At 44.6% G+C, this 26,100-nt stretch overlaps 1 protein-coding gene across 1 annotated transcript in view; it reads left to right on the plus strand.

The window, feature by feature from the left end:
- The window catches only part of FAM180A (family with sequence similarity 180 member A), a 37,127-nt gene that overhangs the window by 8,657 nt on the left and 2,370 nt on the right, over window positions 1–26,100 (plus strand). The window lies entirely within an intron of this gene.

Below are 26,100 nucleotides of genomic sequence, written 5' to 3' on the forward strand. Positions count from 1 at the left end.
ACTTCAGGCTAAATGGGGCCACTAGATTTATCTGGGTAGTGAAGGGATGTAGAATTGGGTTTGGTACATGGTAGGGCATCTCCTTCCTTTTCCTTATGAGTGGGCAAGAGATGGAGAATCTGTATACAAAAGAGAGGACAAGGATAGATGAATCTACTGCAGCTCCCTGTGAGACGATTTGTTCCTTTAGCTTGAGAGAGGGGGATCCATGTCCTTGGGTCTGGAAATCATCACTTCTTTCTAGAAGCTGGCCAAGTTTGTGGCCATTACGTAACATTCTTTCACTGGCTCTAGCAAGGTGGAAAGTTTTCATTGTTTTCTTGTTTGTATTTATATATTAAAAGTAGGATGGTGGGAACTGTTTTTATCTCTTACCTAACAAAATAGAAAAAAGAGTTTAAAATGTGCCATTATATAATTTATTACTATTGCCCATAGTTTGATGCTGAGCAAACACCATTTCTGGTTAAAAACTACTTGTATAAATTAACATAGCTGCACAGTTCCTTATCCCTAAATGAGACAATGCATTTCCTGTAAGAGAAGGAACTTCTCATTCTCTGGACTTTCCTGCCAAAAGTTCTGGGAATCAGAAAGTCCAGAAATGATCGAAAACACACACAGAAGTGCAAGTTACAGTGGCTGACTTATTTTAGGATCTGCTTGAACTGGAAAGTTTAAGGCTTGCTTGTATCCATGCAGAAATGCAAAGAGGGAGAAAAAAGGGCACTGTTATTTCATCCTTTGTGCTCCAATATAAAGAGTAGGTAAAAGCAAGTCTTGTATGCAGAAAGTAAAGGAATATGCATTCTTGGATTAAATTCCCCAAAAGGAACAGGAAAGCCAGGTGCCATGTTGCACCATATTGAAGTGTGGCTCACAATTGCATTCCTGATTCTGATGAACTACCAAGATGGCAGTTTTCTTCTATCAAACCTATTTAGAGGGATGAGTAACAGACTTGCTTTCTGGCTTTGGTTTGATGCTCATGTCTGCATAATCTTTTTGGTCCATTCCCTCCTCTGTCCCCTCTCACACAGCACACCCTCCATCTCTCTCTCACACATTAGCTTGTTTCTATCCAAAATTTTCCCAGCTGCAAAAGGCTGGGCTGCCCCCTGATTTTCAGATCCCTGTAAAAAGTGGGACATGTGCGAACCCTCTAGAAACTCAACTAGTGTACCTGGAAGAAGCAGCCAACAGCCTAGAAGAGGACCGTGCACTTGTTTGTGGAAGTCCACATAAGAAGGTTTCTGGCAGCTAGCAGAGCTTGTGGATCCCCTTCCCTCCCAGTGGGCTGCAGGGCCAGGTTGCAGTGGCCACGGGCTTCCACTGAGGAGCCAGCATTTTTAGCAAGTTTTTTTTTTTCATCCCAGTGATTCTGCACAAAATTCATAGATTTCATAGATTTCATAGACATTAGGGCTGGAAGGGACCTCAGAAGATCATCGAGTCCAGCCCCCCGCCCAAAGGGCAGGATGTCAGCTGGAGTCATAGGATCCCAGCAAGATAAGCATCCAGTTTCATCTTGAAGGTGTTCAATGAAGGCGCTTGAACAACCTCCGGCGGCAGGCTGTTCCAGACCTTGGGGGCTCGGACAGTAAAGAAATTCTTCCTTATGTCCAGCCTGAAACGATCTTGTAGTAGTTTGTGACCATTCGTCCTCGTCATCGCTTGGGGCGCTCTGGTGAACAAACGTTCCCCTAGATACTGGTGATCACCCCTGATAAACTTGTAGGTGGCCATCAGATCACCCCTGAGCCTGCGCTTTTCGAGGCTAAAGAGCCCCAGGGCTCTCAGCCTGTCATCGTAGGGTCTGCTTCCCTGACCTCTGATCATGCGCGTGGCTCTTCTCTGGACTCTCTCAAGCTTCTCCACATCCTTTTTGAATTGTGGAGCCCAAAACTGGACGCAGTACTCCAGCTGCGGCCTCACTAAGGCCGAGTACAGGGGGAGAATGACGTCCCGGGATTTGCTTGAGAAGCATCTATGGATGCAAGCCAGCGTTTTGGTCGCTTTACTAGCCGCAGCATCGCATTGCAGGCTCATGTTCATCTTGTGGTCAATGATGACCCCCAAGTCTCTTTCTTCCATAGTGCTAACCAACATAGCACTGCCGAGCCTATAAGGATGCTGCGGGTTTTTCTTCCCAAGGTGGAGAACCTTGCATTTATCGGCGTTGAACACCATCAGATTCTCATCCGCCCACTTGCTGAGCCTGTCCAGGTCAGCCTGGATCACCCGCCTGTCTTCTGGCGTGGATGCTTTGCCCCAAAGTTTGGTGTCATCGGCGAACTTGGCCAGTCCACTTCTGACTCCAGTGTCCACATCGTTAATGAAGATGTTGAACAGTATGGGTCCAAGGACAGAGCACTGGGGGACCCCACTGGTCACAGGACACCACGATGAGTGACTTCCATCAATTACTACCCTCTGGGTCCGACCCCGGAGCCAATTTTCCAGCCAGTGGATCGTGGGGGACCCAAGGCGACAATTGGCCAGTTTCTCCAAGAGACGATCATGGGACACCAGATCGAAGGCTTTTTTGAAGTCAAGATATATGACATCAATCTCATCTCCCTTGTCCAGGTGATAGGTCACCTGGTTGTAGAAGGAAATGAGATTGGTCAAGCAAGACCTACCCGCAACAAACCCGTGCTGGCTATCCCTTAAGATGTTGGCGTCGGCCAGTCCATTAAGGATGGCCTCCTTCATAAACTTTTCTAAGATCTTCCCCGGGATAGAAGTCAGGCTGATGGGCCTATAGTTAGCCGGATCCACTTTCCTCCCTTTCTTGAAGATAGGCACCACGTTGGCCTTCTTCCAGTCTTCGGGCACTACACCAGAGCGCCAAGAGTTTTCAAAGATCCGCGCTAGAGGCTGGGCTATGATGCTCGCCAGCTCCTTGAGTACCCTGGGGTGAAGATTGTCAGGGCCGGCTGACTTGAAGGTATCCAGCTTCTCAAGATGTTCCTTCACAAAGTCAGCATTAATGGGGGGCAGGGGATCACCCTCACCCGGACTTCCCGGCCCTGTAGCAGGCACGGGCGTCCCATGGGGCTGATGAAAGACCGACGCAAAGTACCTATTTAATAGGTTGGCTTTTTCCTGGGCGTCAGTTGCCCCATCTGGTTCAGCAGGGGTCCAACGTTGCCCCTGCTTTTCCTCCGGCTCCCCACATATCTGAAAAAGGACTTTTTATTGTCCTTGATGCTCAAAGCTAGCTGGAGTTCAGTTGCAGCCTTGGCTTTCCTGGTCTGCTCCCTACAGGACCGGACCAGTGCAGAATAATCCTCCTTGGAGGTGTCTCCCATCCTCCATCCTTTGTAGGCCTTTCTTTTTAGCCTCAGGAGGTCTGCTAGGTCCCTGGAGAGCCAGGGGGGCTGCTGTGCCCTCTTGCTGCCTTTCCTCCGAGATGGAATAGACTTAGTTTGTGCATTGAGGATCGCTCCCTTGAGGAGCGACCACTCTTCTTGAACTCCCCTCTCCCTGCGGTCACAGTCCCTTAGGGCCTCACTGACAAGCCTCCTGAGCTTGTCAAAGTCTGCTTTCCTGAAGTCAAGGACTTGCGTGTTGCTGACCGACTTGACAGCTTTTCGGCGGATGGTGAAGGTGATCAGCTCGTGGTCGCTGTCACCCAGCTTCCCATCGATCACTAGGTCGCCGACTAGGTCCTCCCCAGTAGCCAGCACCAGGTCGAGCAGCGCTTTGCCTCTCGTTGGCCCATAGACTTCTTGAGTCAGGTAGAGGTCATCCACGCACGAGAGGAAGCTCTGCGACCGCTCAGATTTTGCTGAGCGATCCTCCCACGAGATGTCTGGGTAATTGAAGTCACCCATGACAACCATGGTCCTGGAGCAAGCTGCCTCAGCCAGTTCCCGGGCAAACTCCTGGTCTAGCTCAGGACTTTGGGTGGGAGGTCTGTAATAGACTCCCACCATTGTGTCCCCTGTGCCGTGTTCCCCACGGATTTTAACCCAGAGGGTCTCCAGCCGTCCACCCTGGTCGCCAATATCAGCTTGCAGGGACGCATAGCTTTCCTTAACATAGAGAGCTACACCCCCGCCCCTTTTCTCTACACGATCCCTCCTGTACAGGGTATAGCCATCTATCCCCGTGGTCCAGTCATGGGTGGAGTCCCACCAGGTCTCCGTGATCCCTATGACATCGTAATTGTTTGCACTGAGCAGGAGGATGAGCTCCTCCTGCTTATTCCCCAAGCTCCTGGCATTTGTGTACAGGCAGGCAAGCGCCCCCTGGGGGGCTCCTTCCTTGCCCACAGATTTTACCAGGGCTGGGGCGGGCTCCCTTGAATGCCATGATCCGCTGGCTTTGCAAGATTTGCTCAGCAGGCCAGCAGTGGCGGTCGTGCCCCCGTCCCCCAGTGGGCTTAGTTTAAAGCCCGGTGGAGCAGGTCAGCCAGTCTGGCTGAGAAGAGCCTCCTCCCTAGGGGAGAGAGGTGGAGACCATCTCTTCCCAGCAGCTCGCTGCCTCTCTCGCCAAAGAGCGGGCTGTGGTCATGAAAGCCAAAGCCTTCCTGACGACACCAGCGCCGCAGTCTTTGGTTGACCACATAGATCCTCCTGTCCCTTCTCAGCCCATAGTCTGAGACTGGGAGGATCGACGAGAACACCACCTGTGCCCCCAGACCCTTAAGCCCCGCTCCCAAATCCCTGTAGCGCCTCATGACCTGGCTGGGAGTGCTCCGAGCCGTGTCATTGGTGCCCACATGAATAAGGAGCATGGGATAGCGGTCTGTGGGTTTGAGGAGCTTGGGGATCCTCTCCGCAATGTCCCGGATGTGGGCCCCTGGGAAGCAGCAGACTTGCCGGGCTAAGGGGTCAGGGTGGCAGATTGGCCCCTCCATCCCCCTCAGGAGGGAGTCTCCCACAACAAACAACTTACGTTTTGTCTTGGGGAGAGCAGGGGCGGGAGTTGCAGTTAGGCCCATGTTGCCTGTGGGGGCCGGCAACTCAGCAGGCTCTGCTGGGGCAGCAAGAGGTGCATACCTGTTGCTCAGTTGTGGCGGGGGTGGGGCCTTGGTGCGGCGGGGAATATATCAGGGAATGCCAGTTTTTGCGGGGATTGCAAAACCGCCTCTCTCACGGTTTCTGTGAAAAATGCAAAATTGTGTGTCCTGGTGTAAGTGCGCCCGTGTGTAATGCACAGTTGTATGTATTGTGTCCTCTTCTGTGCCTGATCCATAGGAAAAGAACTCTGTTTCAGCTTCTAGCTTCAGAGCCTGGCCTTTCAACTCATACAGTAGACACTCAGGAGTTTCAGAGGCTCCTGATTCAAGTTGAGATGTCGGCCTAGTTGGAGGCTGTCACACAAACAAGTTAACCTTCGTTGAAGGCATCACACATTAAGGCATCTGAATCTCAAACTATACTTTTTCAGCCCCTAGTCAATAGGTGTACTAGGTCAACAGGAACAACTACTCCAGGCACTGATGGGGATGGGGAGAAAAAAAAAATATGGCTGTTGCTGCAGCTCCATGTTGCTCCAGAGTACAGCAGCCATGCCAAGAGCCAGGCCACATTCTTCTGCTGCTGATACTGGGTGAGTTAAAAAAGAGTGTGTTCACTTTTCTAACCTCATTTCAGATGGAAGGAGCTGTTTTCAGTTTATTGTATTTTCCTTTGCTTATCTATTTGCAAAATATAACGCATTTCTTTTGTGAGCTCTGTTGACAACATATTTCCAAGTTCATTTGTTTTTTAATTAAAAAAAAAAAAAGAAGAAATTGTCAAGTCACACTCTGTCCACAGACAAGGGCACGTGAACAGCTCAGCAACAACAAAGCAATGTGCATTCTTCTTCGTTATTTGTATTGTGGTAATGTCTAAGAGCTGCACCAAGACCCCACTGTGCTTAGGAGTGGACAAACACTGAACAAAAACATGACTCCTTGCCCCAAAGGACTTCAAGGTAAATAATAGCTCAAGTGGTCACAAGAAGCCCTATGATAACAATCCACAGAACATGTGACATGATGGAAAAACCATTTGAAAAGAAGCATTTCAGTGCAGTGCTCCAGGCAGTTATCAACAATGAAAGAATAAATCAAATTAGTCAAAGCTTATTTTGCAGAAGTATATGACAGTTCATTTAAATCCAAGCAGTTTATTCAAGACTCTCCCCAGTCAGCTTCCTTGACTCTAATTCACCCAGCCCTCAAGGGCGACTAAAGGGAATAGACCTCAGGCTTCAATCAGGCAGTAACACCCCAAAATAATTTCACCCCAGTGGCCATTTCATTTTAGAGATAGTTATGCAATTCTGTCTCCATGGAGGGATTGTTGTCCTGAACTCAACCTTCCTCATTTTATGATATGATGTCATTAGCATTTTTTGATAAATCTGTATTTGGGTTACTTTCCTTGGAAGCCAAAATTCTTTTTTTCCCAAGTGCAGATCAACAAACTGCAGGAGCAGGAAAGCTGGAGTGGGAGGAAATATCATTTAGTCAAATAGACATTGACCAATGTGGCAAAATCTGCTTGGCTGGAGAGCCATTGAGCCAGTGTGAGATTCTGCAGAACTGGAGGAAGGGGAGAGGTGCTGAAAAGCTACAGTTTTCATTAGGTTTGATGGCACCTGTAAATGTTCAGCACCCGTCATCATTTGCTCTTGCAATAGGGAACTGAAAGAGGTTCTCATGCCATTATTGATCACACAGCTTGGTGAACTTGAATCTAAGCTATTCCTCTGCTCTGAGCTTCAACACTGGGTTTTCAAATCTCAGGCAATATGATGAGGTTTTAATGCTGCTTTTAAGACTTCTAAGAATTTAGCCCAAAATGTCCAACTACCTTTAGAAGTTGGCAATATGTTTGGTTTATCTTAGCTTGGTACGTTCACTTAATGTCCTAGCTGCAAGCCTAGTTGCGACACCTTCAGCTTTTACTCAGCTGACTCTGAACACGCTAATTTGAGAGCAGTGTGAATGAAGAAAGGATAGCCCCAAAGAATGAAAAATCTGGTTTCTGACTCACTCTAGGATGCATTTCATAGTCATACTTCAAAATTGTTGATGAATTTTTGGCAGTGCCAAAAATTGTTGATGGGCCATACACTGACATTTGTGTACTTTCCAAATGTTTATACCTGGCTTCTGTTGCATCCTATTAAAGGTGTTTTATGTTAGCTATGAACAGCACATAGAATAATAGCTTCCAGATAGACAGCAACAGCTTTCATTCTGATTGTACAACTGGACTACATTTCAAACTCCTGTCTCTGAGTCAAGCAGCTCCAGATTCGTCTGAGCAAAACAGCTGCACAATTCTACTCAAACACATCCACAACTAACTTCTGTTCTTAGCTACTTTCACATACCTCTCTTTTTTATCATCACTATTAGAGCATACATGGTGTTTTGAAGAGACCTTGTTTCCAGGAAAGTTGATTTGCTCAGTAATTCCCTTCTTCTTAGTGGACAAAGCTAGTTATATGCTTTCTCCATCCAACACATCTTCATGTCATTAAGAAAACTAGCAGCAGGTGCACAGACACTGGAGTTCAACTGACATCTGGAAAAACAGCTGGGCTCTTCCTATTTTTGAACTAGGAAAGCAAGAAGAAAGATTCATATGTTCTCTGTCTGCAAATGTATTTGAATTGGGAAGGGACTTTGGGAGAGAGAGCCTTTCTAATCAACCATGTAAAGAAAATTCATCAGCAGTTTTGAGTGTGTACTGATACCTAGCATCACTGGGTATTGGCCTGTCTGGTCTGTGAAACTAGAAGTGTTTTGATCTCACCAGGACAATTAACTCAGTGTTAAGTAAAGCTAACCTCACCCTTTCTTGCATAAGTAGGTGCATCACAAACAGGTCTAGGTAGGTGATACTTCCCCTCTATGCAGCATTGGTGAGGCCACAGCTGGAGTACTGCATCCAGTTTTGGGCACCATGCTTCAGGAGGGATGTGGATGGCCTGGAGAGGGTTCAGAGGGCCACACATCTGGTTAAAGGCCTACAGAAAAACCCCTATGTGGACTGATTGCAAGACCTGAACTTCTTCAGCTTCCTCAAGAGGAAGCAGAGAGGTGATCTCGTGGCCACCTACAAACTCATCAGGGGGGAGCAGCAAGAAATAGGGGATACAGTGTTTACCAGGGAACCCATCAGGGTAACTAGAAATAATGGCCACAAACTGGAAGGGAGCAAATTCAGATTCGACATCATGAAAAAAATTCTTCACAGTGAGGGTTGCCAAAACATGGAATAAGCTTCCAAGGGAGGTGGTGCTGTCCCCTTCCTTGGAGGTGTTTAAAAGGAGATTGGATAGACACCTGGTCATCTGACCCCAGTACTCATTCCTGCCCAGGCAGGGGGTTGGACTCAATCATTTAGTAGGCCCCTTCCAACCCTAACATCTATGAAACTATAAGAATCTGACCCTTTGCATATTGTCTGTGATCAGTTCACAGTTCATAGATTGTATGGGCAGTAGAGGTTATTGGATCGCTTAGTCTGACTTTCTGTATAATTCAGGCCATAGAATTTCATTCAGCTACCTTCACTATTAAGCCCACTGCAGTATCTGACTGAAGCATGCCTTGCAGACAGGCAATCCAAACTAGAGCTGAAGACATCAAGAGATGGAAAATCTTTTACTTCCCCTGGGAGCTTGTTATAATGATAATCACCCACACTGTTAAAAAAAAAAATGTGTTCCAAATTCCACCGAGATGTTTTGCCCACCTAATTTATATGGCCTTGTTTTTGTCCTCTCCCTGGATGGAGCTAATGGGTAATAATGAAAAATTATAATTGGATATTTGAGTTTAATTGATAGTTAATGAAGCAAAATCCAGATTTTTACCTGCCAGGTAATGCATTTCCAAATTGGCTATTAATTTAATTTTGAGTTGTCATACTCAAAGAAGTCACATTTAATTGTGGAGTTCTTCTAATAAAGCTATTTCATTGGACCATTCAAGAGAGACTTAAACAAAAGGAGAGTAAACACAATGGAATTAAATGTATTGAAAAAAAAATCAAATAGGTAGAGAGATGCATGCAGCTTCTGTTCAGTTCTACATGGGAAAGGGATTATAATAGTTTTCAGCAGTCCAAGGGATGCAAACATTTTTTGTGCTCTGATTAGTAGAGAAAAGGGAATAGAGGCATTAGGATTCTGGTCTCTCATATTTCTTATGGTCCCATAATTTGTCCTATGTCTTCCTACAGCAGAATCACTACAAAAATATGAAAGGCAAGGATCTTCGAGGGTGATCTCTTGTATTGGACCAACTGCATGGTTGGCATAGATTTGCACAACCCTTCAGGTACCAAAGTATCATTCCTTAGGTCTCTGGAGAGAAAAATACTAAAATGTGATCATTCATAACAGATGTTCAGTAACTGTGCTGGCAAGGAGCTATTACACAGCTACTAACTTTCTCTTACACTTTCTTTTCACTCAGACATCCTTATTTTCCTTGAGGGTAAGGGCACTGGCATGGGCAGATCTAGAATTTTGAAAATGGTGAGGTGCATTATCACATATAACACAACACGTATTTTTCTCCAATTAAAAATAAGCTAGAAGCTTTACTAATATATTAAGGCCTTGGGCTGTATTATTCAGTTTAAGATGGAAGCAAAACTAAATATAACTTCATTGGAAGGAATTAAAAGCAGTCTGCAGGGCTATTAAATGGGAGCTTCATCACCAGGTGCAGCTAACAGACAGTAGAAGTGCACAACAAGGATAACTTGATTGCTTGACCATCAAGACTATTAAAAAGGAGAGAGGGTTGCTAATACCTGTGGAATGAAGTGTTTAGAAGGAATCGGGTAGATCATAATGAGCCATGAAGTCAATTGACTCCCTCAGTGCTGCTTAACTAGAAATGCTGCTGCCAGTGCCAGGCAGTTGGTTTTAAATTTTGGGTGGAGCAGGATTCAAAGAGATGCAATTGCATCTGTACACCCTCCTGGATCTGCCCCTGGGTACAGGGTCTAGCTTATGCATCCTTCTGGACACATCACAACTACCCAGTAAAGCAGTACACATGAGCTCACCACATTCTGGCTCAGAGATAAGAGATTTGCCATTTCCAGCTGAAAGATACACTGATAAAGGTAAAAGGGCATCTACAGATTTGGAAGCAGCAGTGTTTTCCACTGCTGGCTTTTCAGATGTGCAAAAGAAAAATGATTAGGTAGCTTTTCAAAGCTGCTGAAAATCAGTGGGTTTTGGGGGTTTTTTTTCTTGGTTTCCAGTGTTCTCTTTCCTTCATGAGCCTGAAAATTCATATAGTTTTGTTTGTGTTGACCTTCCCACCAAGTCCTGCGTGCAGCATCTACCAAAGCACCAATACATAATTTTGCTCTTTCCCTCCCTACCCTGTTCTGCTCCTCAGAGTGAGAAATGAAAGTAGATTACACCACTAGACCATCCTTAATTTATTTGTCTCTGGAAAATAATTTCAAATTCTTTTAATTGTTTAGGACTGCCAGTGGGAAGGACTTTTGAAGTGGGTTATTCTGTGATACATGAAAAGGGACAGTGAGGAAAAATGCTATTGAGTTTGAGGCATTAGGCAGGAATTTAAGAAGTATGGGTTCAGATCCCATCTCTTTCAGAGACCCTGCCAGGTGACTAAGGTCCTTCTATATCTGAGTTGCCCATCTGAAAAACGGAGATAATATTTCCTTTCTCCCTATTTAGGTTCTAAACAAGGACTGTCTTTTGCTGTGTGCTTGTGGGATGCGTAGCACAAGAGGAAGCAATTCTTGGCAATGCTATAGTAGTACTAGTAGTAGTAGTAATTCATCTCCGATCCATTCCCTTCTTTTTTTTTTCAGTTACTCTCTTCTTACTTATTTCTCTCCAAGTCATCTAATGCAAACCGAATTTAGTATAGCCCTCTTTTAACAGTTTTCTCTCCCATATGGGCACAAAGTTGCCAGTGAGATCTCTCTTCATAATCATAGGAAGCAGAAATGATACAGGATAGATTTACTTCATGCTGATACCTGAAACTCGCACAAGTAAAAAGTGCATCAATGATATAATTTCAGATGAGTAAATGTTTTAGGTAACTGCCATCAGTGGATGAGTTTTAATTCACTCAGAATAGGTATCAGTAAAAACTAAGATAGTTTCCCACCCCTTCTCTCTTTCTTTCTCTCACACAGACATATCTCAGTTTCCTGAAATACTCCTGTATTTCAACTAGAAACTAGAAATGGGTTAAAGCCTTTTAGATCTTCCCGAGTGATGCACCTTAACATTTTATCATAAGTGCTACATAACCAGGGAAGGATTTGCTCCTTCAAACTGTTATACTAAAATTGCTCTACAAGGCAGAATTTATAATATATTTGTTTTCCCGCAGGGAATGACACATCTCAGGGGTTCTATAGCTGAACATACGTTGTGACTATGGTGCCTACAACAATATATGGGGAAAGGTTCAGATGTAATATGAGAGAAAATTTGAATTAGAAGAATGCTTTTAGAAAATAAGCTATTCTTAAATAGGTAATTTGAATGAATTAAAAGTATACTCAATGGCTGGTAATTACTTACACAACTAAATAATTGTATATAAATCATTGTTCATTTTAAAAGACTTTAAAAGGAACTTTCCTGAAAGCAACATTGAAATTCCCCACTTTTCTTGGGTGTACTTGGTAGCCGTGTTGGTCTGAGACGAAAAGACATACAAAAAACTAAAACTCTTGGTTCCAAAATGATACCTTTTATTAGACCAACCATACTGCTTTTCATGTGCATTCCAATGGTGATTTGCATTTCCTGTGTCCTGACCTGCACAGTCAGATTTTCAACCCTATCAGCTTCATTTTGGATTCTTAATTATTCTTTTTTATTATTTAAAAAATCCAAATGTCTATACCTCTCTCTAGCTAACAGGGCAGGGAAAAAAAGAGTTCTTCTTTTTCTTCATCATCATAATTTTTACTCTTAGGACATCAGACACCAAAGTTCTAGATTCTATTATGGGAACCTAAATGGGCAGGTGCTATTTGCTTTTATTTAATTGCTGGTTTAGTCTTCCTTTATAATAATATCTTTTTTATTGCGCTGCCATTTTCCTTTGAAGTTGATGGGACTTTCATATGCCAGTAGTGTAGGCCACTAGAGAGGATTTTTATGCAACATTTGTTGTCTAGGGTGCTACTTGGGTGAGTGAGAGGCTGTACAATGGTTACAGACACTGGCCTTTGGCAATACGGTGTTTCTCCTCTCTCTGAATCAATCTATATGATCCTTTTCTTTCCCTTCTTTCTGTTCCTCCTCCAGCACTTCCCTTTCCATTTCTCATGATTTATACTACAACACTAAATCATTAGCCTAGGATTTTTGATGGAGAAGGCAAAATGTCAAGAAAGATAAAGAACCTATTCCACGCTCTATTGAAATGCTAGTCAGGCAAAGTTCAGGCATGTGTAGAGCATTCATTTTACAAACGCCCTGTTGGACTGTAGAACATATACCCTTCTGGGGTCAAGGCAAGTGCAGGCTAAAAAATAAGGGCAGGTGGAAATATTACACAAAATCTGCTCATCTCTTATTAATAGAAACCCAGGCAATGTGCACTAGATGGATTGCATTCCTCCCTTCACTGCTTACTGCTTACTGCTTCTCCCTCATGGGCCTATACCCTCCTCCTCAGTAAGAGATTACTCTTCTTGTACCAGGTGCAGAACAAGGTCTGCCAAAGGTGCAGCACAGAATGGTTTTCTTTGTCTGCAAAACATTTAGTGACTTTGAACTGAGTGACAGTCGGTCTGGGAATAAGAGATACTTCAGAATTAGTCAGAGATATCAAACATCACTCTGGTGTTATTGCTTAAGTACTTGCAGTATTAATGCAGGAACTTATCTAAAAAACCACAATCAATAGTCACTTACTAGATAACATAACTACAAATTATTGTGGATGTGACTTAAATCCCTCTGAGACAAGTTATTTATAGAAGTTGAAGTAAAAACTTTAAGGGTATCTTCGGTTTAAGTTCTCATACCTAAATTAGTGATCATCTCTGATGCTGATATTGCAGTGTACTTCTGGGCTGTGGGTATGAACTTCTAGAAATACTTCAGGCAAGTTGTTAAAGCAAATTCTCCCATGCATGTCTCTGGTGATGTCACTTCTGGAAAAGACAAATAATAACCACAGTGAGATGCCCAGCAATCTTCTCAATAAAATGGGTTCTACTTCCCTGGCCAGGTATAGACATTACTTTCACCAGTGTAAGTGATCAGAAACTGGTCTATCCCCATAACAGAACAGAAGTTTGGTGCACACTGACTGGTTTAAAAATGGTTGAACCTGGCCAAAGATTTGCCCTTTCTCCCCCCACACCAAAGGGCAAATATGTTCTATTTGTTACCTATCTAAAAGATGCCACCTACAGAAAACCGTGTAACTTAGATTCTGCCTTGGGATTTTTGAATGTCTGTACCTAGCCCCAACGGGCTTGTGAACTATCACAGAGTATAGAATGGTTGCTATATTTGCCTATACAAATGGCACTGCCTTGCCAGCTTTCAACTCGTTTGCTTGTCAAATGCTTGGGATTATCTAAAAATAAGAAAGGTCTTGATCAAATGAAATGCCTTTCTATGAATAAGATAACTACTCTCAGCACAGCCCTCCAGATTTCTGAGCTTCACTCACTGCAGAATGCAATTACCAGAGTGCTGCAAAACAAGTAAAACAGGGCCCAGATGATGGTCCTCTTTTTGTTGCCTATTATATGACACATAGGCCATGGAACAGGGTGGGCCACCCAGGCCATGGCCCAACCAACTTTTAGCATGTTAATTTAGTTAGCTATGCAGTTAAAAAATAGCTGTATAGTTTTAACCGGAATGACAATTGCATATTTGTGGGTTATATAAATAAACATGCTAAAAGTTGGTCAGGCCATGGCCCAGGTGGCCCACTCCATTCCATGGCCTATGATATGACATGATATCAAGAAACACAGGAAAGGCCTAACCCCAACAAATAATAAAACCTGAACATAGCATTATTTATAGCTGACATTGTCTTTCCCATTATCAGGGCTGTTCCTCGGTTTGGAAGGAGTGTATGCAAATTAGCTCAGGTTGCTCTCCACTGAACTTCCCTCCAAACTATTGTATAACCCTGGTCACCTCTGTGTACTTGCATTACTGTCTTTCTATCAGTTTTGGGTTGCCTGTTTATGAAACCCTGATAATCCATGTTATGTGGACAAGGGCCAAAGTACAACTTCCTCATGGGAGACACTGAAGTAAATAAGAATAACTGTGTTTTCCCACTGCCATGGGACCTGGGTGGATTGAGAGTAGAGACAGAACACTAGCTAGGATCCAGGTATGCATTTACCTGCTTGAAGTCAACTATGGCCATGGGGCCACATACCTTATGCAGATCACTGCTGGTTATTGACAGGAATCTGGACTGATTTTAGGAATAGGCCTGATCAAGGGAACAACTCGGACTATTCAGAGCATAATTAGATCTTCCAGTGTCTCTGGGTGTGCCGCAGCTCAGAACAAAATAGAACTGCCAAAAGAGACTTCATGAAAAACATTTGCTTCAAACTATGGGATTGGGTTGCATACAAAATTAACCAGAAAATTCTTGGGATTCCTTGTTTTACATTGTCATTTGCCAGTAGCCACATGGGCCTTCTCTTTTTTCTTAGCATGCTCTTATACACACACATACAGAAACATACATGTGCACATCTATTGCTGAGTGTCCATTTGGTAGTAATCACATTTGCTCCTCCTTTTGGCTGTAGCATATGTCCAGACAGGAATGCTTATGCTACCATCTGGAATGCACTGCCTTTTTCCTTTGATGTCCAGGAGCATTGTTTCCCAAAGTTGTGAGTGGGAATTTGAGAAGAATAGGATGGTTTTACTGTGGGGGATGGGGCTGGACACACAGTAGAGCCTGGAGCTGTCATCTGGTGGTACTTAACTTCTAATGTGATGGGGACAGAAACAATCATCTTAGATGATGTGGCCCTCCTTGAAGTCCCAAGGATTCCAGGGTAGGAGCAGCATTAATGGCTGGCGCGAACAGAAATTTCAGAAGTCAGCCTGCCTGCTGCTGTTGACTAATATATGCATCCTGATCCTGTCTAGTCAGTATTTCCTTGATTCCCCCCTTTAGAGTTGTAGGGTCTGTTCTAGAACCCACTACTGAGGTCAAAGAAATGCATCTTGCTGATGTTAGCTGCTTAGGATGTGAGATGTGGAATCTAATACTCCATGGCCTGCTGAAGTGAATGAAAAGTACCCTAATGCATCATGACTCCATTTGGATCAGATTCTTATTTGTCGCACTAAGCAGGGAAATATCTGACTGAAAAAAAATGTACATTTGTGAAGTTCTCAATCCAGTGCCAGAGCCAATGGTTTATTATGACGTCTTGTCATAAGAAAAGGAAAATATAGGTACTTTAAAAAGGCTTGATACTAAGCAAAAGAATTTGTATTTTGTTAATAAATCACTATAATATATGAGGAGGTAAACACAAGGAGCAGCAGCCTGCTCTGGAAAGAAAGAGGAAAAAAAAATCCATCAGTTCTGGTCAGTTTTTAAATGAAACTATATGACTTTTAAAAGAGAGAGAAAAAATATTTATCACATTAGCAATGACGCCAAGGAAATTCCAGCACAGTTACTTTAGAAATAAAATAGCTTTTAAAACCATTTTAAATATAGGAGCCTCTGACTCAAAATACAATCCATTGCAGTCTTAGCTCTTTACATTATATTTCAGTAATGCAATAATTACCTATGCAGTTATGACCTATGAATTAGAAGGGCAGCTGGTGCACGTGTTGAGCGGGCAATCACAGTAGCAGCCTTTATCAGAGCTTGTGGGATAGTTATTAGAAGGAAGGAATAGTTGTTGTATTTCTAGAGTCTTTTACACTTGTAAAGCAAGATAGAGCAAGGATCCTGCCTAGGTACTGCTCTCCTCATTATTCTGGCTCCCTGGCCCCACCCCAGCACAGCTGGAAGGGCTGGGAGCGAGCCTGGAGCCATGTGCCTGCACAGTGCTATGGTACAGCAGAGGGGGAAGGGGAAGCACATGTTGCAGAACTGAGGAGACTCCCAGACAGTGCAGAGGGATGGTGGCAGAGGGACATGTGCTCAGTGTGAAAATATATTTCTTCCATCTCCTTTGATCATTCCACCCATTAATACATACTCTAGGGCTGCGCGAAATTTCAGTAGCTGTTTCATTTCAGAGGTGTTTTGGCCCATTTCGGAGCCCAAAACACCAAATCTGAAATGAAACAGAAGGCTCTGAGACATCTCCAAAATTAAACAAAACCGTCCAAAACGTTTCAGAAATGTTTTGGGTGTTTCAGAATGTTTAGGAGGCACCCCCCAGAAATAGTTTGTAAAAGCCCTGCAGCCCTCCTTTTAAAGAGCTGGGCAGGAGACTGGGCGGAGGATAGGGCTGGGCATGGACGCCATGGGGGCTTGTCCCATGGCTCCTCTGGCTGTGCCTGCCGCTGCCTGGGTGGGGGGAGCCACAGGAGAAGCCCACAGTCTTCTTCTCACCGAAAGCAGGTTCCAGTGTTCTAGGATGAGTATGTTAGGGCTGTGAAAAATGGCTGTTTCATTTTGGTTTCAGATTCTGCCATTCTGGAGGACAGCGATTCATTTCAGTGTTTTGGATCACTGTTCCATTTTGATTCAGCCAAATCTGTTTCTGAGTTTCGACGCTGTTTTGGCGCTGATTCAGAAATTCAGATCGGCCGGGGAGAGGCAGACACAGCTGAGTGGCTGCAGGTTCTTCCATAGCTCCTCTGGCTGTGCCTGCCTCTGCCTCAGTGGGGGAAGCCATAGCAGAAACCCCTATGGCTTCCCTGCCCAGCCCCATCTCCCGCCCAGTCCCACCCTCCTGGTACTTAAAAAAAAAAAAAAAAAAAAAAAAAGAAAAAGAAAAAAAAAAAGCCCTGCACTCATTGGCTGCAGCAGTGATGACTGGGGCCTCTGGGGGCTCATGGCAGAGTTCCCCCGTGCAGCGCTGGGCAGTGGGGATTGTCCCCCCCACTTGGCACCCACATGGCAGCTGTTGCATCGCACAGGTGCAGTGCAGCTTGGCAGGGCACTGCATACTGTCTGGGAGCTGGGGTGACTCCACATGTTAGCTAGAGCCTCACACCACTCAACCCTAGTGGCCTCAGCTCCCAGGCAGCATGCAGTACCCTGGCCAGTCATGCTGCAGCCATGCCATGGGGCAGCTGCCATGAAGGTGCTGGGCCGGGGGGGGATCCCCGCTGCCCCCCACTGTCCTGCACTGCAGGGGGGGGGGAGGTTTTGCCATGAGCTGCTAGAGGACCTGATTACCACTGCTACAGCTGGTGAGTGTGGGGCTTTTTTTTTTTTTTTTTTGAAGTGCCAGGAGGCTGGGGCCAGGCAGACGATGGGGCTGGGCAGGGCAGCCAGGGGGGGCTTTTCCGACAGCTGCCCCACCAGGGCAGAGGCAGGCACAGCTGGAGGAGCCACGGGAGAGCCTGCAGCTCCCCGGCTGTTCCTGCCTCTCCCTGGCTGATCTGAATCTCCGAATGAATGCTGAAACAGTGTTGAAACTCTGTAACAGATTCAGCTGAATTGAAATGGAACAGTGATCCAAAACACCAGAACGAATCGCTGTCCTCCAAAACAGCCAAATCCATAACTGAAACAAAACATAGCCATTTCGCACAGCTCTTCTAATCCTAGAACATTGGAACCTGCTTTCAGTGAGAAGATTGGCCAAGATGCATTCCATTATGTCAGTCACGCCTATTTAGATTGTAAGGTTTTCAGGACTCTCTCTCATTATTTATATACAAAGTGCATAGTATATTGTGGCCTGATCTCAGCTGGATCCTCTAGATACTATTGTAGCATAAATGAAAAATATTGCGTCAATGGCAGTTTCTTCACTGACTCCACCAAGTGTTATTTTGGGTCCTACATGATAATACTGATCAGAAATCCCCTTCCTTCAGGCATTCATAATTACTGGTGCTGACATGAACCATCTGCATCGTCATCATAACATAATGAATATTACTATTGAATAATTATTCAGTAACACTACAGGAAAGTCCTTTAGGGGGGAAAACGGTAAAGAGATGGTAAGTCACATTAATGCTCCTGTGCTGTTCTTTGATATTGGAAAGCTAACTTATGTCAAAGCTGCAAGTTAGTGTGGGAGGAAGCCAAGTCAGCAGAAAAGTTTCTAGAAGAATTTATAATCACTGTACACAGACTGTCTTGCAATTGGCTGCAAATCGTTATCTCAGTTTTGGTGCTAAGCTTACAAGCCTGTGAAGTCTATGTAAATAAAACCAGAAATCACATTCTATAAATGCACACATAACCCCTGAGGGAAATGTAAATCAGTGGGGGAGAGGGTGGAACAATTTGAATACTGTGAGTATGTGTGGGAAGGGTAGGAGTGGCTGGGGACTAAATTAAAATGCGGCACAAGAAAATAATATAAAAATGAAATATAAGAATTGCACACTGAAAAAGTTTATGAATGTAGTCAAAAGTTTCTCGGAAGTGTAGCAAGGGTTTAATATCGGTCTCGAGGGCCAAGCAAATAGTAGAGGGAGCTATACAAAAACTGGTCCATATAAAAAGACTGTATTTTCTAAATGCATGCTAACCTCATATTTGAAACTGCAATATTTCAAGCCCTGAGTCACTCAAATCTCATTGCCTAAAGCATCATAATCTGTGGATCAGTGATTCCCAATTGGTGTGCTACAGCACCCTGGGGTGCCTTGAGATCCCTTTAAGGGTGCCATAGAATGCTGGCCTTCGAGAAGCAGCATACGGCAGAGGCAGTGAGGAAGTGTGTGGCCAGAAAAGCGAGGACCTCTCATGTCCAGTCTTTGTTGCTCTCCTGCTCCTGCTGCAGCAGGTTGTTCAGGGCAAAGATCGGGCTTGTAAGTCACCTACATACCCACGCAACCTAGCCTCCACCCCCCTCCTCTCTCTTTCCCCTATCTTCTTTCTCCTTTTCCCTCTCTTTCTCCCTTTCTCTTTTCTCCCTCTCTTTTTGTTTCCAACTTCCTTTCTCTCCCCTTCCCCCCACCCCGCTGGATGTGGTCATCTTCACTTGCAAAGGCTGAACAACACAACACATAGCATGCTGTGCAGTATTACCATTTTTTCTTGAATCTAAGATGATCTTGGATTTGAGACAATCCCCCAATAATTAGATTCTATATAAGAAAAATCTATAAATTTGTTATAATTTTTCTGGTATAGAATCTAATGATTGTAGGGTTGTTTTGAATTTGTCCCCCTCCCCACTGCTACAATAGGGAAAGCACTAACTAGTGGGGCCAGGAAACCCCCTTGCCTTCTGCCTCCCCCCTACTTCTTGTCTCTACAGCTTTCCTACCCCCTGCCACCTGAAGTCCCTGCCCCTGACTCTAGCCTCTACCTCTATTCCCCTCAATCTCTGCCTCTTCCCCACAACTCCAGAGCCTTTGCCTTTTCCCCCCTATCCCCAGTTTCTCCCTCTTCTCACTCCCCTCATTCCACAAGGTTTCTGCATCTCTCTCTCTCCCTCCACTGCCACTTACTCCCATCTAACAGTAAGTGGAAGCATGGAGGGAGAGTAAGTGGAAGCGTGTTCCAGAGCACAGCACGTGGAAGCGTGGCCCTTGCCAGGCCATGCAGCAGTAGTGGTGCTGCTGATTAACTAGACTTGGGTGGACTGTCCATGTGCCCTTTGCCCAGGAAGGACTCCAGCCCAAGCTGGAACCAAGCTGTGCCTGACAGTAAGGGGAGTAAAGTGGAGGTAGGTGGCTGCTGTGGGTCTGACTAGCCCCAACTTGGGCTCAGGGCCAGAATCATAGCTACAGCAACTGCCTGCCCCTTCCCTTGCAGCTTTGTATGCAAATCTAAGATGAGATTCCCCCCCATCCATGCTAAATGGGGAAAAAAAAACCTTGTCTTAGATTTGAGTAAATACAGTATCACAGTTAAACTCAGAGATTTTAACTAGGAATCCATAATGTCTCATTAATTATATTGAGAGACAAAAACAAGTTTTACAAACTCCTGACCAAAGACCTCACAGAATCATGCTATAGCAAACTGTGGATGCTCTTAAAGATGCTATCTGCAGAAACACAGGAGAGGTAGATGCTTCCATGTCCTGGGAACGCAAGCCAGGCACTTTACTTATTGCCAATTGTCACGGCGGGGTCCTTTAGGAGGGCCATGATCTCCTCGAGGTCCCTCGCTCCGTGTCAAGGCCAGCCCAAGGCACCCTCTTATTCTCTCCCACCACGTCTTTGATGTTATATATATATGTTGGGAGGCTGCCTATGACTCCCTGGGCACGGCTACTCGGGACCTCTGTCCCCGTGTGTTCCTGGACCCCCTGGGGTCTCCCGATATGGTGGGTGTTCCCCAGACACCCTAGCCTTATGGGCTATGTGTGGCTCCTACCACCCCTAATACCACACCCCAAGCCTCACAGATGTAATAAACGTTGGTGTGTCTGCACGCCTGCTTCCCGGGCCCTTCTTCTATAATCTAGCCCACTCTTGGGCCTTCTCTACGATAGGCTAGTCCCCTCTGGGACGTCCTCTTGATCCACCGGTCTTTTAGGCCCACCGCACCACTACCCTCTCTGGTACGGGCTCACCGCGCTACTATCCCCTTTTGCCGGGGACAACCGCAGCACCTTGCCCTTCCCCTGGGGCACTGTGCTGCCAACCCCTTTGGTTTGGGTCCACTGCAGCACCCTGCCCCTGTCCTGGGTTTTTCTGCAGTGCTAGCCTTCACCCGGGTCTACTGCGCCCGTCCTGGGCTTCTCTGTAATCACCCCTCTCGGGCTTCTCAGTAATCACCCCTCCTTGGGGCTGGGGTCTATGCACCCTGCAAGTGACGCCCTTACTGGCGTCTGCTGCGCCCGTCCTGGGCTTCCTAATATGGCGCTCCCCCTCTTTAGGGCTCGCCGTGCCCACCTCAGGCTCCCTGATAAAATCACCCCTCTCTCTGGGGCTGGGGTCTACGTACCCCGCACACAACCCAGGGTCTGTATTCCCCATCCACAACCCACTGGTTGCACCCGCAACCCACTGGTTGTGCTCCTCACTGCCAGTTGCACCTGCACTGGCGCGTAAGCTGCATCTTCACTGGCGCTGTGAGGATAATGCGCCCTCTTAGCACTAGGACACCCCACACTCTCTGGGGTCCCTATGAGGATAATGCGCCCTCACTGGCGCCAGGGTCCTCACACTCCATGAGCCCCCTATGAGGCCTCTTCCAACCCCTACAGCCTCACCCAAGCCTCCAGTGTAATAACAAATTCTGAACACAAACATAAACTAGAGCCTCCTGGCCATAACTCAGCTCAAAGCCACCTGGCTATAACAACATTGCTCCATATGACAATGGTACTTGCTACTAGGCTCCTTTCTGAATCCTCACTCATGGAGCTCCTGCCTCCCTGGCTGCTGGCAGAGAACTGCCAGCCTGGCTTCAGCCCTGGGCTTTATAAGGGCCAGGCCCTGCCCCCTTCTGGCAGCTGGCTCCCCTTAGTTGCTCCGGCAACCCGCAGCTGCGCTTGTTACCCTGGCAACCCTCAGCTGAGCTCATTATGACATGCCAGGGCTCTGTCTCTCTCTCCCTGGCAGTTTCTCCTCTCTAGGAGCAGGCACTGAGGTGCCCTGTGACACCAATATTCCACAAACCTGGCAACCCAGGATGTCCCATTGTCTCTGGCATTGACTCTACCCTATTCCTATATGACACTGGAGCTGCCAGATAGCTGAAGGATAACATAGATTTCCTAAAGAAGCTAGGCACCCTGGAATCCCCAGGGATATTCCCCGCTCTGAGCTTGCACATGCACATCCTAGAAATTCCCCTGCATGTGATTTCAGAGATCATATTTCATGCTGCAGAGCAAGACACTGCCATATAGTTCCCAGCTCCATGCATGCAGACGTGTGCCTAGGCCAGGCAACTGGGGCTGTTGTCCCACTGGATTGGATCCCTGAAGCCCTGGGAGTGGCAGGACCCTGATCCTGTAGGACAATGGCCCTGGGTGGTGTCTGTACCTGCCAATCAATTGGAATTAGCTGTGTCAGGACACATTCTAGCCCTGGACAGATGTGGGGGATGGGGACAGGTGCGGGGAGGGGGAAGGGGAGGAAGAGAGAAGTCATGAAGTTGTACCCTGGCTTTGATTCCTGGTCCAACCAAAGTTTCAATCCAGTTGCCTGCAGTAGCAGCAGCATTTCTATTCAGGCAGCAGTGAGGGAGTCACTTGACTTCCTGGTTCATTATAATCTACATGCTTCCTTCTAAACAGCTCATTCCACTAACATCACTCTCTCCCTTTTAATGGTGTTGATGTTCCATTAATCAAGCTATTCCTTTTTCTGCAATTCTGGTATGAGCTACTCCCCTTAATGTAGTTCCTATATGACAGCCCAGAAGACTGTTTTTAACTCTAGATGAAAACCTTAATTTAGGTATGAAAATGTTAACTTTAGTGACTATCAATTCAGGTGTGGAAATAACTTTCAGCGAAACATTGGATGCACTGTCAAGATACTTAAGAAGGCTAGATTTTGTCTTATGAATCTGAAAGAGATGAACATTTAATTCTAATGACACAAGGATTAAAGAAGCAAACATTATTTTTTGCTTAAGTTTGTTGTGTTTTTATAAATAATGTACCCTATAGCAAATTAGTGGACATTCCAATAAAGCTATATTTGTTTTTGCTTCAATCTTAAACTGAATAATACAGCCCTAGCACATTAGGCCTTTACCACATTGAAAACCTAGTTGCTTTTTACCTGGAGAAAGATATGTTGTGTTATATGTGATAATGCAACACACTACATGCACTCCCCTTTTCAAAATTCTAGATCTCCCCATCTTCTAGCCTCCTCAATAGGTTAAATGCTCTGTTTTTTCGTCTTTGGTTTTCTAAAGTCACCTTTACTTCTCTAAGCAGTGGTCCCTCTCTCTCCCTTCTATTTTTCCCTGGTCTTTATATTTAAATTACCTTATTCCTATTTAGTACCCCTGCAAGCACATTCATAGCATCTAACAAAGTAGGTTGTAGTCTATGAAAGTTTCTACTTTTTTGAGTAAGTTAATCTATAAGGTGCCACACTGTCCTGCCTTCGTCTTGATTTATAGTATTATGGTTATTTGTGACTTTTTTCCAGTTTGTTTAAAAAATGTGTTTCCAGTTATATTTTTTTTTATGCACTTAAAAAACTAATTGATTTGTTAAAGTGGAGTTCTGCTAAATTCACAAAAGTTATAGAGGGATGCCTGAAGTCCAAAATGGTTGAGAATTAGGGTGTGCAAAGTGGGCCCAATTTGATTCAGATTTGGCCTGAATCAGGGACACTGATTCGATTTGTTGATTTGGATTACTGTCCATGATTAGATTTGGCCGAATCTGAATCTGAAAATTCAATGCTGATTCAGAAAATCAGCAATTCAGCCACAGGCACAGCTTTAAATGTTTTTTTTCTACATACCTCAAGGTACCAGACACGGCTCATGAATGCTGCGATGGTGGGGCAGATGGAGTGTGAATCTTTCCAAATCTCTCTGAATTGATTCGGAGGATTCCGATTCAATTCAGAGAGATTAAAGAGTCCTCTGATTTGATTTGGATTTGGAGATTCAGCTACTGAATAGGGCCAAATCTCCGCCGAATTGAATCAGGGACTGAAGCTTTGCATAGCCCTATTAAGAACCACTGCTTAAGACAAACAAGAAAACCAAGGTGTTTCAAGAAGTGTGTTGTCACTAATTCAGTAAGAGGCATTGAAGTCAATATAAAACCAGTTTCATAACATTAAGCTAGGGGGCCCTGTCCTTGAGGAAGTGATGTCTTCTGGATAAGTTTTAAACCAAAAAAGCTGATTAGTCACAGTTAAGATTCCAATTTAAGAAGCTGTATATTCAACTTATGTAAATTCTCATCCAGCAAATTTGGTTGCTGTTATAATTTCTTACTTCCCACACCAAAAGCTGCCATACAGTGTCAGTCTTAAATAGCTGCTGTATTTCTGTGGTAGATCAAGGATCTGTATAAATACATAGTTAGTACACTACTTGAAAAGTTTTATGGAGACAAGGCACTATTATGGAGGCACATAAGAAACTCTATAGTTAATTCTGTAGCCAGAATTTCAGTTTCCAAGTCCACTCTACTTCTGATTCCAGGCAGTGATTTGTCTAAACCTGCATGAAATTAAAATAGACCAAGAGAACATTTTTTTCCTCTGAAAACTGGAAAACTAAAAGCCTACACATAATTGAAGCCTACATAATAATAAAAAGACATGTGTTAGACACTGTGGTAGTGTCTTTAACATGCTCCGGCTACCTGTTCTTCAACATAGGGAAGATGAACACGAAATTTTCCACCTGTGTACAGGTCTCTGTCCATTGGGCTGTTTCCACTGAAAGGGCATCTAAAAAGTTAATAATGAACCTTCATCATTATGGACTGGAACTCAGCCAGCGGCTTAGCAATTACAATTTTAAATGCCCAGTGATAAAAGTTTTAATTACTAAGCAATTAGCTCTCAAAGTTTCAAGTACTATGCACTTTACTGCATTATGTAACTGCCAGGGGCAAAAGATGATGCAGCTAAGTGTGTTAGGGAAAAGCCCTGAACAAGAGGTGGGGGCCTGATAGAAGGGGAGGCAGCCAGGAAGTGGGTTCAGGCTCCCAGTTTTGGTGTTCAGGCCTCACACAGACTTACTATGCTCCAAAATGGCAAGGCTACTTCCCATACAGGAGAATAGCTGGGAAGGTGTGGGGGAGGAGAGGAGCCAAAACGAGGGGCTGTCTGGACCTGGAGCAATGGTGAGGGGTTTACTGGTGAGCCAGGATTCGTATTGGACCAGCAAATGAGGTTTCATTCTATCATTTATACTCTGGTTAGAGCTAGATATTTGCGATCTGGTTGGGGAATCAAGCATAAAAACAGCCAGAGCTGGCCAGGGAGCAGGGCCAAGCATCTATAAAAGCTATTATAGTTGCTCCAGGAAAATTTTGCATGCCCAGCAACTCAAGCTTTAAACGATACTCCAGCTTTCTCGAGGCAGTGTGCAAAGACTGTCCCTCAGATTCTTAGCCACACTGTTTATCAACAATAAAAAGGGAATGCCAATGCAAAATACCAGACAAAAGAGCACGAGAAAAGTGACTGAATTTCCAGAAAGGATGGATGCGAAACTCTGAAAACTAAACAACGGGAAAAAAAGTTGACCAGGTGATAACACCCCTCTTGAATCGTCTTACTCTTCTAGTTGCCTGGTTATTCTTTCTGCTGCATTTCTCTTCTCTGTTAGTGCCCTGATAATATTCCTTATATCCTGTTTTTATCTACATATAGAGTTTTACACAGATCTTTATTATATCTGCTGCTTAGCTTAAGCTGAGTCACTTTTTTTTCCTTCAAGACTGAAGAAGAGGACTTGGTACCCAAAAGCTTGTCCATTTGCCTCCCAACCTCCCAAACATACATTTGATTCAATAAAAGATATCACCCACAAAAATCCTTGCCTTTTGCATTTTTTCCTGGACAGTTATGGCTACAACATCTCCTCATACAGCCGCACACATTTTGTTGCCATTTTATCAACCCAGTAGTTCCAAAAGTAATTTAAACCTTTTCAAAAAAATTAAAATGACCAAAAGTTTGAAATTTTATTTAGAACTGTAACATTCTGGATTTGGAGGCAAATCAGAACTTTAAGAAAACCATCGTAACATTGTTCTCTTTTCGTGGCTCATTCCCCCCCACTTGGGGTCTGGGCTCTGAAAAAATGATTTTTTTGTGGGGTCACACTCCCTGGATAGATTAATTTTAGATGCATCATAGACAAAACTGATTGCTTTCAGCAATGAGTGGATACTGACCATGGAGTATTGATGTTTTATTTTTTTTCTTAAATCAAGTGTCAGAAAATTTGTGAATGACTACATTTATGGGAGTCTTACATTCAAAGCAATATGGTATGACACTATTTTCTTATACTGCACTATGAATACCAGGCATGGACAAGATCCCACTGCATTA

Source organism: Alligator mississippiensis, chromosome 4 (genome assembly GCF_030867095.1).
Source record: "Alligator mississippiensis isolate rAllMis1 chromosome 4, rAllMis1, whole genome shotgun sequence".
NCBI lineage: Eukaryota > Metazoa > Chordata > Crocodylia > Alligatoridae > Alligator > Alligator mississippiensis.